Here is a 16,663-nt window from a genome sequence, read left to right as displayed (position 1 = left end):
TCAGATGAAATCTGGAAAGAAGCTTTCTGAGAAACTGCTTAGTGTTCGCTGAATCCATCTCACAGAGTTACATCTGTATTTCGTAGATCTCTTTGCTAGCCTTATTTCAGTGGAATCTGAGAACAGATATTTCGGATCCCTTTGAAGACTATAGGGCCAAAGGAAATATCCTCCGATAACAAAGAGAAAGAAGCTTTCTGAGAAACTTCTTTGTGTTCTGTGAAATCATCTCACAGAGTTACAGCTTTCCTCTCAAGAAGCCTTTCCCTAAGACAGTTCTTGTGGAATTAGCAAAGTGATATTTGGACACCCATAGAGGGCTATGGTGAAAAAGGAAATATCCTCAGATGAAATCTGGAAAGAAGCTTTCTGAGAAACTGCTTAGTGTTCTGTGAATTCATCTCTCAGAGTTACATCAGTGTTTCGTAGATCTCTTTGCTGGCCTTATTTCTGTGGAATCTGAGAACAGATATTTCGGATCCCTTTGAAGACTCTAGGGCCAAAGGAAATATCCTCCGATAACAAAGAGAAAGAAGCTTTCTGAGAAACTTCTTTGTGTTCTGTGAAATCATCTCACAGAGTTATAGCTTTCCCCTCAAGAAGCCTTTCGCTAAGACAGTTCTTGTGAAATTGGCAAAGTGATATTTGGAAGCCCATAGAGGGCTATGGTGAAAAAGGAAATATCCTCAGATGAAATCTGGAAAGAAGCTTTCTGAGAAACTGCTTAGTGTTCTGTGAATCCATCTCACAGAGTTACATCTGTATTTCGTAGATCACTTTGCTAGCCTTATTTCTGTGGAATCTGAGAACAGATATTTCGGATCCCTTTGAAGACTATAGGGCCAAAGGAAATATCCTCCGCTAACAAAGAGAAAGAAGCTTTCTGAGAAACTTCTTTGTGTTCTGTGAAATCATCTCACAGAGTTACAGCTTTCCCCTCAAGAAGCCTTTCGCTAAGACAGTTCTTGTGGAATTGGCAAAGTGATATTTGCAACCCCTAGAGGGCTATGGTGAAAAAGGAAATATCCGCAGATGCAATCTGGAAAGAAGCTTTCTGAGAAACTGCTTAGTGTTCTGTGAATTCATCTCACAGAGTTACATCTGTGTTTCGTAGATCTCTTTGCTAGCCTTATTTCTGTGGAATCTGAGAACAGATATTTCGGATCCCTTTGAAGACTATAGGGCCAAAGGAAATATCCTCCGATAACAAAGAGAAAGAAGCTTTCTGAGAAACTTCTTTGTGTTCTGTGAAATCATCTCACAGAGTTACAGCTTTCCCCTCAAGAAGCCTTTCGCTAAGACAGTTCTTGTGGAATTGGCAAAGTGATATTTGGAAGCCCATAGAGGGCTATGGTGAAAAAGGAAATATCCTCAGATGAAATCTGGAAAGAAGCTTTCTGAGAAACTGCTTAGTGTTCTGTGAATTCATCTCACAGAGTTACATCTGTGTTTCGTAGATCTCTTTGCTAGCCTTATTTCTGTGGAATCTGAGAACAGATATTTCGGATCCCTTTGAAGACTATAGGGCCAAAGGAAATATCCTCCGATAAGAAAGAGAAAGAAGCTTTCTGAGAAACTTCTTTGTGTTCTGTGAAATCATCTCACAGAGTTACAGCTTTCCCCTCAAGAAGCCTTTCGCTAAGACAGTTCTTGTGGAATTGGCAAAGTGATATTTGGAAGCCCATAGAGGGCTATGGTGAAAAAGGAAATATCCTCAGATGAAATCTGGAAAGAAGCTTTCTGAGAAACTGCTTAGTGTTCTGTGAATTCATCTCACAGAGTTACATCTGTGTTTCGTAGATCTCTTTGCTAGCCTTATTTCTGTGGAATCTGAGAACAGATATTTCGGATCCCTTTGAAGACTATAGGGCCAAAGGAAATATCCTCCGATAACAAAGAGAAAGAAGCTTTCTGAGAAACTACTTTGCGTTCTGTGAAATCATCTCACAGAGTTATAGCTTTCCCCTCAAGAAGCCTTTCGGTAAGACAGTTCTTGTGGAATTGGCAAAGTGATATTTGGAAGCCCATAGAGGGCTATGGTGAAAAAGGAAATATCCTCAGATGAAATCTGGAAAGAAGCTTTCTGAGAAACTGCTTAGTGTTCTGTGAATTCATCTCTCAGAGTTACATCAGTGTTTCGTAGTTCTCTTTGCTAGCCTTATTTCTGTGGAATCTGAGAACAGATATTTCGGATCCCTTTGAAGACTATAGGGTCAAAGGAAATATCCTCCGATAACAAAGAGAAAGAAGCTTTCTGAGAAACTTCTTTGTGTTCTGTGAAATCATCTCACAGAGTTACAGCTTTCCCCTCAAGAAGCCTTTCGCTAAGACAGTTCTTGTGGAATTGGCAAAGTGATATTAGGAAGTCCTTAGAGGACTATGGTGAAAAAGGAAATATCCTCAGATGAAATCTGGAAAGAAGCTAACTGAGAAACTGCTTAGTGTTCTGTGAATTCATCTCACAGAGTTACATCTGTGTTTCGTAGGTCTCTTTGGTAGCCTTATTTCTGTGGAATCTGAGAACAGATATTTCGGATCCCTTTGAAGACTATAGGGCCAAAGGAAATATCCTCCGATAACAAAGAGAAAGAAGCTTTCTGAGAAACTTCTTTGTGTTCTGTGAAATCATCTCACAGAGTTACAGCTTTCCCCTCAAGAAGCCTTTCGCTCAGACAGTTCTTGTGGAATTGGCAAAGTGATATTTGGAAGCCCATAGAGGGCTATGGTGAAAAAGGTAATATCCGCAGATGCAATCTGGAAAGAAGCTTTCTGAGAAACTGCTTAGTGTTCTGTGAATTCATCTCACAGAGTTACATCTGTGTTTCGTAGATCTCTTTGCTAGCCTTATTTCTGTGGAATCTGAGAACAGATATTTCGGATCCCTTTGAAGACTACAGGGCCAAAGGAAATATCCTCCGATAACAAAGAGAAAGAAGCTTTCTGAGAAACTTCTTTGTGTTCTGTGAAATCATCTCACAGAGTTACAGCTTTCCCCTCAAGAAGCCTTTCGCTAAGACAGTTCTTGTGGAATTGGCAAAGTGATATTTGGAAGCCCATAGAGGGCTATGGTGAAAAAGGAAATATCCTTAGATGAAATCTGGAAAGAAGCTTTCTGAGAAACTGCTTAGTGTTCTGTGAATTCATCTCACAGAGTTACATCTGTGTTTCGTAGATCTCTTTGCTAGCCTTATTTCTGTGGAATCTGAGAACAGATATTTCGGATCCCTTTGAAGACTATAGGGCCAAAGGAAATATCCTCCGATAAGAAAGAGAAAGAAGCTTTCTGAGAAACTTCTTTGTGTTCTGTGAAATCATCTCACAGAGTTACAGCTTTCCCCTCAAGAAGCCTTTCGCGAAGACAGTTCTTGTGGAATTGGCAGTGATATTTGGAAGCCCATAGAGGGCTATGTTGAAAAAGGAAATATCCTCAGATGAAATCTGGAAAGAAGCTTTCTGAGAAACTGCTTAGTGTTCTGTGAATTCATCTCACAGAGTTACATCTGTGTTTCATAGATCTCTTTGCTAGCCTTATTTCTGTGGAATCTGAGAACAGATATTTCGGATCCCTTTGAAGACTATAGGGCCAAAGGAAATATCCTCCGATAACAAAGAGAAAGAAGCTTTCTGAGAAACTTCTTTGTGTTCTGTGAAATCATCTCACAGAGTTACAGCTTTCCCCTCAAGAAGCCTTTCGCTAAGACAGTTCTTGTGGAATTGGCAGTGATATTTGGAAGCCCATAGAGGGCTATGGTGAAAAAGGAAATATCCTCAGATGAAATCTGGAAAGAAGCTTTCTGAGAAACTGCTTAGTCTTCTGTGAATTCATCTCACAGAGTTACATCTGTGTTTCGTAGATCTCTTTGCTAGCCTTATTTCTGTGGAATCTGAGAACAGATATTTCGGATCCCTTTGAAGACTATAGGGCCAAAGGAAATATCCTCCGATAACAAAGAGAAAGAAGCTTTCTGAGAAACTTCTTTGTGTTCTGTGAAATCATCTCACAGAGTTATAGCTTTCCCCTCAAGAAGCCTTTCGGTAAGACAGTTCTTGTGGAATTGGCAAAGTGATATTTGGAAGCCCATAGAGGGCTATGGTGAAATAGGAAATATCCTCAGATGAAATCTGGAAAGAAGCTTTCTGAGAAACTGCTTAGTGTTCTGTGAATTCATCTCACAGAGTTACATCTGTATTTCGTGGATCTCTTTGCTAGCCTTAATTCTGTGGAATCTGAGAACAGATATTTCGGATCCCTTTGAAGACTATAGGGCCAAAGGAAATATCCTCCGCTAACAAAGAGAAAGAAGCTTTCTGAGAAACTTCTTTGTGTTCTGGGAAATCATCTCACAGAGTTACAGGTTTCCCTCAAGAAGCCGTTCGCTAAGACAGTTCTTGTGGAATTGGCAAAGTGATATTTGGAAGCCCATAGAGGGCTATGGTGAAAAAGGAAATATCCTCAGATGAAATCTGGAAAGAAGCTTTCTCAGAAACTGCTTAGTGTTCTGTGAATTCATCTCACAGAGATACATCTGTGTTTCGTAGATCTCTTTGCTAGCCTTATTTCTGTGGAATCTGAGAACAGATGTTTCGGATCCCTTTGAAGACTATAGGGCCAAAGGAAATATCCTCCGATAACAAAGAGAAAGAAGCTTTCTGAGAAACTTCTTTGTGTTCTGTGAAATCATCTCTCAGAGTTACAGCTTTCCCCTCAAGAAGCCTTTCGCTAAGACAGTTCTTGTGGAATTGGCAAAGTGATATTTGGAAGCCCATAGAGGGCTATGGTGAAAAAGGAAATATCCTCAGATGAAATCTGGAAAGAAGCTTTCTGAGAAACTGCTTAGTGTTCTGTGAATTCATCTCACAGAGTTACATCTGTGTTTCGTAGATCTCTTTGCTAGCCTTATTTCTGTGGAATCTGAGAACAGATATTTCGGATCAAGAAGCTTTCTGAGAAACTTCTTTGTGTTCTGTGAAATCATTTCACAGAGTTACAGCTTTCCCCTCAAGAAGCCTTTCGCTAAGACAGTTCTTGTGGAATTGGCAAAGTGATATTTGGAAGCCCATAGAGGGCTATGGTGAAAAAGGAAATATCTTCAGATGAAATCTGGAAAGAAGCTTTCTGGGAAACTGCTTAGTGTTCTGTGAATTCATCTCACAGATTTACATCTGTGTTTCGTAGATCTCTTTGCTAGCCTTATTTCTGTGGAATCTGAGAACAGATATTTCGGATCCCTTTGAAGACTATAGGGCAAAAGGAAATATCCTCCGATAACAAAGAGAAAGAAGCTTTCTGAGAAACTTCTTTGTGTTCTTTGAAATCATCTCACAGAGTTACAGCTTTCCCCTCAAGAAGCCTTTCGCTAAGACAGTTCTTGTGGAATTGGCAAAGTGATATTTGGAAGCACAAAGAGGGCTATGGTGAAAAAGGAAATATCCTCAGATGAAATCTGGAAAGAAGCTTTCAGAGAAACTGCTTAGTGTTCTGTGAATTCATCTCACAGAGTTACATCTGTGTTTCGTAGGTCTCTTTGCTAGCCTTATTTCTCTGGAATCTGAGAACAGATATTTCGGATCCCTTTGAAGACTACAGGGCCAAAGGAAATATCCTCCGATAACAAAGAGAAAGAAGCTTTCTGAGAAACTTCTTTGTGTTCTGTGAAATCATCTCACAGAGTTACAGCTTTCCCCTCAAGAAGCCTTTCGCTAAGACAGTTCTTGTGGAATTGGCAAAGTGATATTTGGAAGCCCATAGAGGGCTATGGTGAAAAAGCAATATCCTCAGACGAAATCTGGAAAGAAGCTTTCTGAGAAACTGCTCTGTGATGTGTGACTTCCACTCACAGAGTTACATCTGTGTTTCGTAGGTCTCTTTGCTAGCCTTATTTCTGTGGAATCTGAGAACGGATATTTCGGATCCCCTTGAAGACTATAGGGCCAAAGGAAATATCCTCCGATAACAAAGAGAAAGAAGATTTCTGAGAAACTTCTTTGTGTTCTGTGAAATCATCTCACAGAGTTACATCTTTCCCCTCTAGAAGCCTTTTGCTAAGACAGTTCTTCTGGAGTTGGCAAAGTGATATTTGGAAGCCCATTGAGGGCTATGGTGAAAAAGCAATATCCTCAGATGAAATCTGGAAAGAAGCTTTCTGAGAAACTGCTCTGTGATGTGTGACTTCCACTCACAGAGTTACATCTGTATTTCGTGGATCTCTTTGCTAGCCTTATTTCTGTGGAATCTGAGAACAGATATTTCGGATCCTTTTGAAGACTACTGGGCCAAAGGAAATATCCTCCGATAACAAAGAGAATGAAGCTTTCTGAGAAACTTCTTTGTTTTCTGTGAAATCATCTCAGAGAGTTACAGCTTTCCCCTCAAGAAGCATTTCGCTAAGACAGGTCTTGTGGAATTGGCAAAGTGATATTTGGAAGCCCATAGAGGGCTACGGTGAAAAAGCAAATATCCTCAGATGAATTCTGGAAAGAAGCTTTCTGAGAAACTGCTTAGGGTTCTATTAATTCATCTCACAGAGTTACATCTGTATTTCGAGGATCTCTTTGCTAGCCTTATTTCTGTGGAATCTGAGAACAGATATTTCGGATCCCTTTGAAGACTATAGGTCCAAAGGAAATATCCTCCGATAACAAAGAGAAAGAAGCTTTCTGAGAATCTTCTTTGTGTTCTGTGAAATCATCTCACAGAGTTACAGCATTCCACTCAAGAAGCCTTTCGCTAAGACAGTTTTTATGGAATTGGCAAAGTGATACTTGGAAGCCCATAGAGGGCTATAGTCAAAAAGGAAATATCCTCAGATGAAATCTGGATAGAAGATTTCTGAGAAACTGCTTAGTGTTCTTTGAATTCATCTCACAGAATTACATCTGTGTTTCGTAGATCTCTTTGCTAGCCTTATTTCTGTGGAATCTGAGAAGAGATATTTCGGATCCCTTTGAAGACTATAGGGCCAAAGGAAATAACCTCCGATAACAAAGAGAAAGAAGCTTTCTGAGAAACTTCGTTGTGTTCTGTGAAATCATCTCACAGAGTTACAGCTTTCCCCTCCAGAAGCCTTTCGCTAAGACAGTTCTTGTGGAATTGGCAAAGTGATTTTTGGAAGCCCATAGAGGGCTATGGTGAAAAAGCAATATCCTCAGAAGAAATCTGGAAAGAAGCTTTCTGAGAAACTGCTCTGTGATGTGTGACTTCCACTCACAGAGTTACATCTGTATTTCGTGGATCTCTTTGCTAGCCTTATTTCTGTGGAATCTGAGAACAGATATTTCGGATCCCTTTGAAGACTATAGGGCCAAAGGAAATATCCTCCGATAACAAAGAGAAAGAAGCTTTCTGAGAAACTTCTTTGTGTTCTGTGAAATCATCTCACAGAGTTACAGCTTTCCACTCAAGAAGGCTTTCGCTAAGACAGTTTTTATGGAATTGGCAAAGTGATACTTGGAAGCCCATAGTGGATTATAGTGAAAAAGGAAATATCCTCAGATGAAATCTGGATAGAAGCTTTCTGAGAACCTGCTTAGTGTTCTGTGAACTCATCTCACAGAATTACATCTGTGTTTCGTAGATCTCTTTGCTAGCCTTATTTCTTTGGAATCTGAGAACAGATATTTCGGATCCCTTTGAAGACTATAGGGCCAAAGGAAATATCCTCCGATAACAAAGAGAAAGAAGCTTTCTGAGAAAATTCTTTGTGTTCTGTGAAATCATCTCACAGAGTTACAGCTTTCCCCTCAAGAAGCCTTTCGCTAAGACAGTTCTTGTGGAATTGGCAAAGTGATATTTGGAAGCCCTTAGAGGGCTATGGTGAAAAAGCAATATCCTCAGATGAAATCTGGAAAGAACCTTTCTGAGACTGCTCTGTGATGTGTGACTTCCACTCACAGAGTTACATCTGTATTTCGTTGATCTCTTTGCTAGCCTTATTTCTGTGGAATCTGAGAACAGATATTTCGGATCCCTTTGAAGACTATAGGGCCAAAGGAAATATCCTCCCATAACAAAGAGAAAGAAGCTTTCTGAGAAACTTCGTTGTGTTCTGTGAAATCATCTCACAGAGTTACAGCTTTCCCCTCAAGAAGCCTTTGGCTAAGACAGTTCTTGTGGAATTGGCAAAGTGATATTTGGAAGCCCATAGAGGGCTATATTGAAAAAGGAAATATCCTCAGATGAAATCTGGAAAGAAGCTTTCAGAGAAACTGCTTAGTGTTCTGTGAATTCATCTCTCAGAGTTACATCTGTGTTTCGTAGGTCTCTTTGCTAGCCTTATTTCTGTGGAATCTGAGAACAGATATTTCGGATCCCTTTGAAGACTATAGGGCCAAAGGAAATATCCTCCGATAACAAATAGAAAGAAGCTTTCTGAGAAACTTCTTTGTGTTCTGTGAAATCATCTCACAGAGTTACAGCTTTCCTTTCAAGAAGTCTTTCGCTAAGACAGTTCTTGTGGAATTGGCAAAGTGATATTTGGAAGCCCATAGAGGGCTATGGTGAAAAAGCAATATCCTCAGATGAAATCTGGAAAGAAGCTTTCTGAGAAACTGCTCTGTGATGTGTGACTTCCACTCACAGAGTTACATCTGTATTTCGTGGATCTCTTTGCTAGCCTTATTTCTGTGGAATCTGAGAACAGATATTTCGGATCCCTTTGAAGACTATAGGGCCAAAGGAAATATCCTCCGATAACAAAGAGAAAGAAGCTTTCTGAGAAACTTCTTTGTGTTCTGTGAAATCATCTCACAGAGTTACAGCTTTCCCCTCAAGAAGCCTTTCGCTAAGACAGTTCTTGTGGAATTGGCAAAGTGATATTTGGAAGCCCATAGAGGGCTATGGTGAAAAAGGAAATATCCTCAGATGAAATCTGGAAAGAAGCTTTCTGAGAAACTGCTTAGTGTTCTGTGAATTCATCTCACAGCGTTACATCTGTGTTTCGTAGATCTCCTTGCTAGCCTTATTTCAGTGGAATCTGAGAACAGATATTTCGGATCCCTTTGAAGACTATAGGGCCAAAGGAAATATCCTCTGATAACAAAGAGAAAGAAGCTTTCTGAGAAACATCTTTGTGTTCTGTGAAATCATCTCACATAGTTACAGCTTTCTCCTCAAGAAGCCTTTGGCTAAGACAGTTCTTGTGGAATTGGCAAAGTGATATTTGGAAGCACAAAGAGGGCTATGGTGAAAAAGGAAATATCCTCAGATGAAATCTGGAAAGAAGCTTTCTGAGAAACTGCTTAGTGTTCTGTGAATTCATCTCACAGAGTTACATCTGTGTTTCGTAGGTCTCTTTGCTAGCCTTATTTCTCTGGAATCTGAGAACAGATATTTCGGATCCCTTTGAAGACTATAGGGCCAAAGGAAATATCCTCCGATAACAAAGAGAAAGAAGCTTTCTGAGAAACTTCTTTGTGTTCTGTGAAATCATCTCACAGAGTTACAGCTTTCCCCTGAAGAAGCCTTTCGCTAAGACAGTTCTTTTGGAATTGGCAAAGTGATATTAGGAAGCCCATAGAGGGCTATGGTGAAAAAGGAAATATCCTCAGATGAAATCTGGAAAGAAGCTTTCTGAGAAACTGCTTAGTGTTCTGTGAATTCATCTCACAGAGTTACATCTGTGTTTCGTAGGTCTCTTTGCTAGCCGTATTTTTGTGGAATCTGAGAACAGATATTTCGGATCCCTTTGAAGACTATAGGGCCAAAAGAAATATCCTCCGATGACAAAGAGAAAGAAGCTTTCTGAGAAACTTCTTTGTGTTCTGTGAAATCATCTCACAGAGTTACAGCTTTCCCCTTAAGAAGCCTTTCGGTAAGACAGTTCTTGTGGAATTGGCAAAGTGATATTTGGAAGCCCATAGAGGGCTATGGTGAAAAAGGAAATATCCTCAGATGAAATCTGGAAAGAAGCTTTCTGAGAAACTGCTTAGTGTTCTGTGAATTCATCTCACAGAGTTACATCTGTGTTTCGTAGATCTCTTTGCTAGCCTTATTTCTGTGGAATCTGAGAACAGATATTTCGGATCCCTTTGAAGACTATAGGGCCAAAGGAAATATCCTCCGATAACAAAGAGAAAGAAGCTTTCTCAGAAACTTCTTTGTGTTCTGTGAAATCATCTCACAGAGTTACAGCTTTCCCCTCAAGAAGCCTTTCGCTAAGACAGTTCTTGTGGAATTGGCAAAGTGATATTAGGAAGCCCATAGAGGGCTCTGGTGAAAAAGGAAATATCATCAGATGAAATCTGGAAAGAAGCTTTCTGAGAAACTGCTTAGTGTTCTGTGAATTCATCTCACAGAGTTACATCTGTGTTTCGTAGGTCTCTTTGATAACCTTATTTCTGTTGAATCTGAGAACAGATATTTCGGATCCCTTTGAAGACTATAGGGCCAAAGGAAATATCCTCCGATAACAAAGAGAAAGAAGCTTTCTGAGAAACTTCTTTGTGTTCTGTGAAATCATCTCACAGAGTTACAGCTTTCCCCTCAAGAAGCCTTTCGCTAAGACAGTTCTTGTGGAATTGGCAAAGTGATATTTGGAAGCCCATAGAGGGCTATGGTGAAAAAGGAAATATCCTCAGATGAAATCTGGAAAGAAGCTTTCTGAGAAACTGCTTAGTGTTCTGTGAATTCATCTCACAGAGTTACATCTGTGTTTCGTAGATCTCTTTGCTAGCCTTATTTCTGTGGAATCTGAGAACAGATATTGCAGATCCCTTTGAAGACTATAGGGCCAAAGGAAATATCCTCCGATAACAAAGAGAAAGAAGCTTTCTGAGAAACTTCTTTGTGTTCTGTGAAATCATCTCACAGAGTTACAGCTTTCCCCTCAAGAAGCCTTTCGCTAAGACAGTTCTTGTGGAATTGGCAAAGTGATATTTGGAAGCTCATAGAGGGCTATGGTGAAAAAGCAATATCCTCAGACGAAATCTGGAAAGAAGCTTTCTGAGAAACTCCTCTGTGATGTGTGACTTCCACTCACAGAGTTACATCTGTATTTCGTGGATCTCTTTGCTAGCCTTTTTTCTGTGGAATCTGAGAACAGATATTTCGGATCCCTTTGAAGACTATAGGGCCAAAGGAAATATCCTCCGATAACAAAGAGAAAGAAGCTTTCTGAGAAACTTCTTTGTGTTCTGTGAAATCATCTCACAGAGTTACAGCTTTCCCCTCAAGAAGCCTTTCGCTAAGACAGTTCTTGTGGAATTGGCAAAGTGATATTTGGAAGCCCATAGAGGGCTATGGTGAAAAAGGAAATATCCTCAGATGAAATCTGGAAAGAAGCTTTCAGAGATACTGCTTAGTGTTCTGTGAATTCATCTCACAGAGTTACATCTGTATTTCGTAGATCTCTTTGCTAGACTTATTTCTGTGGAATCTGAGAACAGATATTTCGGATCCATTTGAAGACTATGGGGCCAAAGGAAATATTCCCCGATAACAAAGGGAAAGAAGCTTTCTGAGAAACTTCTTTGTGTTCTGTGAAATCATCTCACAGAGTTATAGCTTTCCCCTCAAGAAGCCTTTCGCTAAGACAGTTCTTGTGGAATTGGCAAAGTGATATTTGGAAGCCCATAGAGCGCTATGGTGAAATAGGAAATATCCTCAGATGAAATCTGGAAAGAAGCTTTCTGAGAAACTGCTTAGTGTTCTGTGAATTCATCTCACAGAGTTACATCTGTATTTCGTGGATCTCTTTGCTAGCCTTATTTCTGTGGAATCTGAGAACAGATATTTCGGATCCCTTAGAAGACTATAGGGCCAAAGGAAATATCCTCCGATAACAAAGAGAAAGAAGCTTTCTGAAAAACTTCTTTGTGTTCTGTGAAATCATCTCACAGAGTTACAGCTTTCCCCTCAAGAAGCCTTACGCTAAGACAGTTCTTGTGGAATTGGCAAAGTGATATTAGGAAGCCCATAGAGGGCTATGGTGAAAAAGGAAATATCATCACATGAAATCTGGAAAGAAGCTTTCTGAGAAACTGCTTAGTGTTCTGTGAATCCATCTTACAGAGTTACATCTGTGTTTCGTAGGTCTCTTTGCTAACCTTATTTCTGTTGAATCTGAGAACAGATATTTCGGATCCCTTTGAAGACTATAGGGCCAAAGGAAATATCCTCCGATAACAAAGAGAAAGAAGCTTTCTGAGAAACTTCTTTGTGTTCTGTGAAATCATCTCACAGAGTTACAGCTTTCCCCTCAAGAAGCCTTTCGCTACGACAGTTTTTGTGGAATTGGCAAAGTGATATTTGTAAGCCCATAGAGGGCTATGGTGAAAAAGCAAATATCCTCAGATGAAATCTGGAAAGAAGCTTTCTGAGAAACTGCTTAGTGTTCTGTGAATTCATCTCACAGAGTTACATCTGTGTTTCGTAGATCTCTTTGCTAGCCTTATTTCTGTGGAATCTGAGAACAGATATTTCGGATCCCTTTGAAGACTATAGGGCCAAAGGAAATATCCTCCGATAACAAAGAGAAAGAAGCTTTCTGAGAAACTTCTTTGTGTTCTGTGAAATCATCTCACAGAGTTACAGCTTTCCCCTCAAGAAGCCTTTCGCTAAGACAGTTCTTGTGGAATTGGCAAAGTGATATTTGGAAGCCCATAGAGGGCTATGGTGAAAAAGGAAATATCCTCAGATGAAATCTGGAAAGAAGCTTTCTGAGAAACTGCTTAGTGTTCTGTGAATTCATCTCACAGAGTTACATCTGTGTTTCGTAGATCTCTTTGCTAGCCTTATTTCTGTGGAATCTGAGAACAGATATTTCGGATCCCTTAGAAGACTATAGGGCCAAAGGAAATATCCTCCGATAACAAAGAGAAAGAAGCTTTCTGAGAAACTTCTTTGTGTTTTGTGAAATCATCTCACAGAGTTACAGCTTTCCTTTCAAGAAGTCTTTCGCTAAGACAGTTCTTGTGGAATTGGCAAAGTGATATTTGGAAGCCCATAGAGGGCTATGGTGAAAAAGCAATATCCTCAGATGAAATCTGGAAAGAAGCTTTCTGAGAAACTGCTCTGTGATGTGTGACTTCCACTCACAGAGTTACATCTGTATTTCGTGGATCTCTTTGCTAGCCTTATTTCTGTGGAATCTGAGAACAGATATTTCGGATCCCTTTGAAGACTATAGGGCCAAAGGAAATATCCTCCGATAACAAAGAGAAAGAAGCTTTCTGAGAAACTTCTTTGTGTTCTGTGAAATCATCTCACAGAGTTACAGCTTTACCCTCAAGAAGCCTTTCGCTAAGACAGTTCTTGTGGCATTGGCAAAGTGATATTTGGAAGCCCATAGAGGGCTATGGTGAAAAAGGAAATATCCTCAGATGAAATCTGGAAAGAAGCTTTATGAGAAACTGCTTAGTGTTCTGTGAATTCATCTCACAGCGTTACATCTGTGTTTCGTAGATCTCTTTGCTAGCCTTATTTCAGTGGAATCTGAGAACAGATATTTCGGATCCCTTTGAAGACTATAGGGCCAAAGGAAATATCCTCCGATAACAAATAGAAAGAAGCTTTCTGAGAAACATCTTTGTGTTCTGTGAAATCATCTCACAGAGTTACAGCTTTCTCCTCAAGAAGCCTTTCGCTAAGACAGTTCTTGTGGAATTGGCAAAGTGATATTTGGAAGCCCTTAGAGGGCTATGGTGAAAAAGGAAATATCCTCAGATGAAATCTGGAAAGAAGCTTTCTGAGAAACTGCTTAGTGTTCTGTGAATTCATCTCACAGAGTTACATCTGTGTTTCGTAGATCTCTTTGCTAGCCTTATTTCTGTGGAATCTGAGAACAGATATTTCGGATCCCTTTGAAGACTATAGGGCCAAAGGAAATATCCTCCGATAACAAAGAGAAAGAAGCTTTCTGAGAAACTTCTTTGTGTTCTGTGAAATCATCTCACAGAGTTACAGCTTTCCCCTCAAGAAGCCTTTCGCTAAGACAGTTCTTGTGGAATTGGCAAAGTGATATTTGGAAGCCCATAGAGGGCTATGGTGAAAAAGGAAATATCCTCAGATGAAATCTGGAAAGAAGCTTTCTGAGAAACTGCTTAGTGTTCTGTGAATTCATCTCACAGAGTTACATCTGTGTTTCGTAGATCTCTTTGCTAGCCTTATTTCTGTGGAATCTGAGAACAGATATTTCGGATCCCTTAGAAGACTATAGGGCCAAAGGAAATATCCTCTGATAACAAAGAGAAAGAAGCTTTCTGAGAAACTTCTTTGTGTTTTGTGAAATCATCTCACAGAGTTACAGCTTTCCTTTCAAGAAGTCTTTCGCTTAGACAGTTCTTGTGGAATTGGCAAAGTGATATTTGGAAGCCCATAGAGGGCTATGGTGAAAAAGCAATATCCTCAGATGAAATCTGGAAAGAAGCTTTCTGAGAAACTGCTCTGTGATGTGTGACTTCCACTCACAGAGTTACATCTGTATTTCGTGGATCTCTTTGCTAGCCTTATTTCTGTGGAATCTGAGAACAGATATTTCGGATCCCTTTGAAGACTATAGGGCCAAAGGAAATATCCTCCGATAACAAAGAGAAAGAAGCTTTCTGAGAAACTTCTTTGTGTTCTGTGAAATCATCTCACAGAGTTACAGCTTTACCCTCAAGAAGCCTTTCGCTAAGACAGTTCTTGTGGCATTGGCAAAGTGATATTTGGAAGCCCGTAGAGGGCTATGGTGAAAAAGGAAATATCCTCAGATGAAATCTGGAAAGAAGCTTTCTGAGAAACTGCTTAGTGTTCTGTGAATTCATCTCACAGCGTTACATCTGTGTTTCGTAGATCTCTTTGCTAGCCTTATTTCAGTGGAATCTGAGAACAGATATTTCGGATCCCTTTGAAGACTATAGGGCCAAAGGAAATATCCTCTGATAACAAAGAGAAAGAAGCTTTCTGAGAAACATCTTTGTGTTCTGTGAAATCATCTCACAGAGTTACAGCTTTCTCCTCAAGAAGCCTTTCGCTAAGACAGTTCTTGTGGAATTGGCAAAGTGATATTTGGAAGCCCTTAGAGGGCTATGGTGAAAAAGGAAATATCCTCAGATGAAATCTGGAAAGAAGCTTTCTGAGAAACTGCTTAGTGTTCTGTGAATTCATCTCACAGAGTTACATCTGTGTTTCGTAGATCTCTTTGCTAGCCTTATTTCTGTGGAATCTGAGAACAGATATTTCGGATCCCTTTGAAGACTATAGGGCCAAAGGAAATATCCTCCGATAACAAAGAGAAAGAAGCTTTCTGAGAAACTTCTTTGTGTTCTGTGAAATCATCTCACAGAGTTACAGCTTTCCCCTCAAGAAGCCTTTCGCTAAGACAGTTCTTGTGGAATTGGCAAAGTGATATTTGGAAGCCCATAGAGGGCTATGGTGAAAAAGGAAATATCCTCAGATGAAATCTGGAAAGAAGCTTTCTGAGAAACTGCTTAGTGTTCTGTGAATTCATCTCACAGAGTTACATCTGTGTTTCGTAGATCTCTTTGCTAGCCTTATTTCTGTGGAATCTGAGAACAGATATTTCGGATCCCTTTGAAGACTATAGGGCCAAAGGAAATATCCTCCGATAACAAAGAGAAAGAAGCTTTCTGAGAAACTTCTTTGTGTTCTGTGAAATCATCTCACAGAGTTACAGCTTTCCCCTCAAGAAGCCTTTCGCTAAGACAGTTCTTGTGGAATTGGCAAAGTGATATTTGGAAGCCCATAGAGGGCTATGGTGAAAAAGGAAATATCCTCAGATGAAATCTGGAAAGAAGCTTTCAGAGATACTGCTTAGTGTTCTGTGAATTCATCTCACAGAGTTACATCTGTATTTCGTAGATCTCTTTGCTAGCCTTATTTCTGTGGAATCTGAGAACAGATATTTCGGATCCCTTTGAAGACTATAGGGCCAAAGGAAATATCCCCCGATAACAAAGAGAAAGAAGCTTTCTGAGAAACTTCTTTGTGTTCTGTGAAATCATCTCACAGAGTTATAGCTTTCCCCTCAAGAAGCCTTTCGGTAAGACAGTTCTTGTGGAATTGGCAAAGTGATATTTGGAAGCCCATAGAGCGCTATGGTGAAAAAGGAAATATCCTCAGATGAAATCTGGAAAGAAGCTTTCTGAGAAACTGCTTAGTGTTCTGTGAATTCATCTCACAGAGTTACATCTGTATATCGTGGATCTCTTTGATAGCCTTATTTCTGTGGAATCTGAGAACAGATATTTCGGATCCCTTTGAAGACTATAGGGCCAAAGGAAATATCCTCCGCTAACAAAGAGAAAGAAGCTTTCTGAGAAACTTCTTTGTGTTCTGTGAAATCATCTCACAGAGTTACAGCTTTCCCCTCAAGAAGCCTTTCGCTAATACAGTTCTTGTGGAATTGGCAAAGTGATATTTGGAAGCCCATAGAGGGCTATGGTGAAAAAGGAAATATCCTCAGATGAAATCTGGAAAGAAGCTTTCTGAGAAACTGCTTAGTGTTCTGTGAATTCATCTCACAGAGTTACATCTGTGTTTCGTAGATCTCTTTGCTAGCCTTATTTCTGTGGAATCTGAGAACAGATATTTCGGATCCCTTTGAAGACTATAGGGCCAAAGGAAATATCCTCCGATAACAAAGAGAAAGAAGCTTTCTGAGAAACTTCTTTGTGTTCTGTGAAATCATCTCACAGAGTTACAGCTTTCCCCTCAAGAAGCCTT

This window comes from Macaca nemestrina, chromosome 10 (genome assembly GCF_043159975.1).
Source record: "Macaca nemestrina isolate mMacNem1 chromosome 10, mMacNem.hap1, whole genome shotgun sequence".
NCBI lineage: Eukaryota > Metazoa > Chordata > Mammalia > Primates > Cercopithecidae > Macaca > Macaca nemestrina.
This window is presented reverse-complemented; position numbering follows the sequence as displayed.